A 3733-nucleotide genomic window follows, 5' to 3' on the forward strand; every position below is an offset into this window, starting at 1 on the left:
CTTGTGCGAACTTCTCAAGGACTGTGCGCCCAAATTTCTCTACCCATCACATGCGCCAACTGTGAGTTTGAATGCTACCGACTACACAACCTTTCCGGTTACTTGGGTTGCCCTACGAAAGCAAGTGACTTGGCAAACTAATGATATCTTAGCTATTAGTAAAGATCGCCAAAGACATTCTGTCATGCAGGTGCCTGACCTCCATCAGTGCATTCACACTAATTACTATATGTGTTCAAACTTATCCATTCATACTGGAACTAAGGACTGTGAGGTGGCCTTGTTTTTAGAAGAAACAAAACCCCCCCCTCCCTGTCCTCGTATGTTATCGACCTTGCGTGAGCCTTGGTTTAAACCAGTAGGGGATAGTTTATTATATTTTGTACCTCAGACATCTACCATTGCTTTAATATGCTATGACCATGTTTTTGTGTCTCGGACGTATCGTTTCGCACTAGAAAACAGTGGATTACTGTTCAACATGTCCACCTGTGATTTAATAACACCTACTGTCAAACTGTCAGCACACCTAACACAAGTGCAAAATTTGAGCCTCGGACCCCTTTTACTTTATTTACCTGAGGTACCCGTGGTACTACCATCACCCGATGGTGTACCCAGGCTACCCAACGAGTCCGATGCTCGATTACTTCAGTCAACTGACGAATTACTAGCTCACGAAAAGGGTCAAATCGCCCTGGATCGAGCTGTTGATCACATAGCTACCTGGCGGACACAGAAACAATTGTATACGGTTACTCTGCCTAGTGCCGTGACTGTTCCAAACCTGATTGTGGCAGGAGCCATTCTCTGGTGCCTGTATAAGAAAGGATATTGTAAACACATTAAGTCAACACAACCAACTGTCCCCGAGGCACAGCCCGAGGGTGAATTTCGTCAAGAGTAATGTCAGGCATGGTCTACCATAGTGAAATACACTCTTTAACTGAAATAAAGTTTGTATTGTCTAATGATCATTTACTATTATTGTTAGCATGTATCAATAATCATGTAAACTATTGGGTAAAGATAATAGAGATGACCACTGAATGTAGGAAACCGTAGTTTATTTGCTACTGAAGCCCACCCCTGCAAACTTTACTGATACAATCCCTGGGGGAATGTTTCAGTACCTGCGTACACAATAAGCAGCTGCCACCATGTCCCTCCTTCGCGCCGTCCCCACTTGAGGGAACGACAGTGTATCCAATGCTGCGTGGCGCTCTGTGCTGCCTCGCTCTCCGTCAGTGGCACATGGGCCACCCCATCGCAGCGCCGCTTCTGACCCAAAGATTCTCACTCTGTTTATTTTTCAATGATTGTCCGTATTATATGTGAAAGATATACCATCAACAGTTAGAACTTTGTGTTTAATCAACTGCAATCAGTGTCCCTACACAGAAGCAAATGCCTTTTATGTCACATATGAACATGTTTTGACTTTCTATTATCGGTATATGAAGCAATTTTTTAGGTTGTTAGTGTTTCAATAAGTATTTAATTATTATTTTGAAGCTATTGACCATAGAAACTACCTCTCAGTTTCAGAATTTCAATGTTTTACCTAATTATTTACTATCTTCATATTCTGTTTATGTTAACTATGTTTATCCATTGAATACTTTTATTTTATAGAACTAACTAATTTGTTACAATTACTACCTTCATATTTAAGTTTATATTCTGAAACTGATTCCACCATGTAGCAACGAGTTTAACGTTTGCCAAACAACACAAACAATTACACATTTCTAGAGGCGCCTGTAACCTTCAAATGATCAGTGCTGATTCAGTTCGGCCAGCATCTACGCTTCTGCTACACCGAGTTTAGCGTTGCAAGTATATATGAGTAACAGAATCTGTAATACTTCATCCGAATGTTGTGAAACTTTTGACATACTTTTAACTTTTGTGCTAAGATTTGCTTTCTGATCCAGTAATGATGATGGGAAATTATCATATTGAATTATGTGTGATAAGATTTTGATCAACAACCTTCCTGTATAATATCGTGTTTTTTAAAAAAAGGACTTTCTTTGTATGTTGTTGTAAAGCCACTCCAGTATACATAGATGTTTTTGTAAAACTTAGATTCACCCCACCCCCATTTTTGCAAATATTAGCACACCCGACCAAGGGAGCAACTTGTTTTCTTTTATCAACGAGCAACAACTTACTTTCACCATAAAACCTCGCTCCCGCGGAAGGGGAAGGAGATGTACAGGTGCTGACAGATTGAGTACGGGAGTCCTTTATTTTCAATAAAAGAAAAGGGAATCTTTTTCCTAAATGCGTGAGCTATGGATGGCAATGGATCTTCACAAAGCCGTGTACGGGCCCTGGGTTGGCGACACATCAGATTTTTCCAGTATGTGCCGCTATCCCACGGCTTGTTCACGTGCTCGACGAACAAACAACCTTTCTGCTGATGGGGTGACGCTTAGGGAAGTGCCGCTTGCCTAGGCAGAGCTCCTACAGCAGCCAATCAGAGAGGTCCAGGACATCACGTGTGAGCGACCACCGCGCCGAGCTGCGCGGACGAGGCGTGTGGATCGCTCTCTTTTACTGACAGGCCCCGACGAGATCAGACGCATTGGCCGGTTGCCGCCGTGCACTATTCGAGCCTCGGCTCAATCTGTTTGCGCCTTAGGGCCGCTAAACTCACATTAATGTACCCCGGCTAGGTCATCAGTAAATGTTTTTTTTCAATAAACGGGAGGCAGTTTGCCGACCAGAGTTGAAAAATTAACTTGTTCTTTTTTAGACCCCACTTACACCTCAGCCACATCCTGACATGTACAGTATCACTCCGATTCGCTGGCAACAGAGGTGCTCTCTCAGTGCAGTACTGAGCAGAGACTTTGTTCCTCTCTCCCTGCGTACAAGCACGAGCGCATTTGCTCTCGCTACGTGTTCCCACTACAAGAGCGTCACTGGAATGACTTAACTCCATGCAAAAAGCGAAAGAGTATATCATCCACTGTCTTTCCCTCAATCCTCTGGCTCATTGCGTCAGAAATAGTCCACCAATCAGCATTACTCTTACAAACGGGAGAATGGCGCTCCGTTTAAGTCGACCAATTCGGAAATATATAGCATCTGCGTTAGGCGTTTGCTGTGCCCCTGTGAGAACTCTGAAACTGCACACTAGGTCCGTCAAAAAAATGTGTATACTGGGTCTCTCCCAAACAATACAGTGGATTTTGCTTTTAAGGAGAACACGCAGGCCATTATCCCTTTTCTCTGGCAAAAAATGCTTTGGTCCATGGGCGGTCGGCCGGCCGGCGCAGCTGCGTACTAACCCACCCTCCTACGGACTTTCTAGTGGGCTGGCTCCCTCCACCGAACAAAAACTCCTTTGGCTGTCATGTCTTGAATGTTTGTGTATGCCAGCCTCGACTTTTTAATGTCGGTGCGCACCTGCGATTTATTTATTAGATTTGCATATCGATTAAATGGAAATATGTAAAACTGACTCTACCCTATCGAGTTTGGGCTCGAATGAAACGTATTGATACGCAGAATACGATGGTAAGGTCGGAATATGTAAGAAATGAAGGTCAGGAGACCATGCCACCTTACATAGGAATGAGAGTAAATGCATGATATCATTACACTCCATCCCTTTCCACCTCCCCTCCCCTCACATCCTCCTATCCCTCACTTTTCCTTGGCCAAACCTCTTCCCCTCCCCTTCAAACCCCTCAACGCCCCAGCATCATAAGCCACACTC

The sequence above is a fragment of the Schistocerca piceifrons genome, chromosome 5 (genome assembly GCF_021461385.2).
Source record: "Schistocerca piceifrons isolate TAMUIC-IGC-003096 chromosome 5, iqSchPice1.1, whole genome shotgun sequence".
Classification (NCBI taxonomy): Eukaryota; Metazoa; Arthropoda; class Insecta; order Orthoptera; family Acrididae; genus Schistocerca; species Schistocerca piceifrons.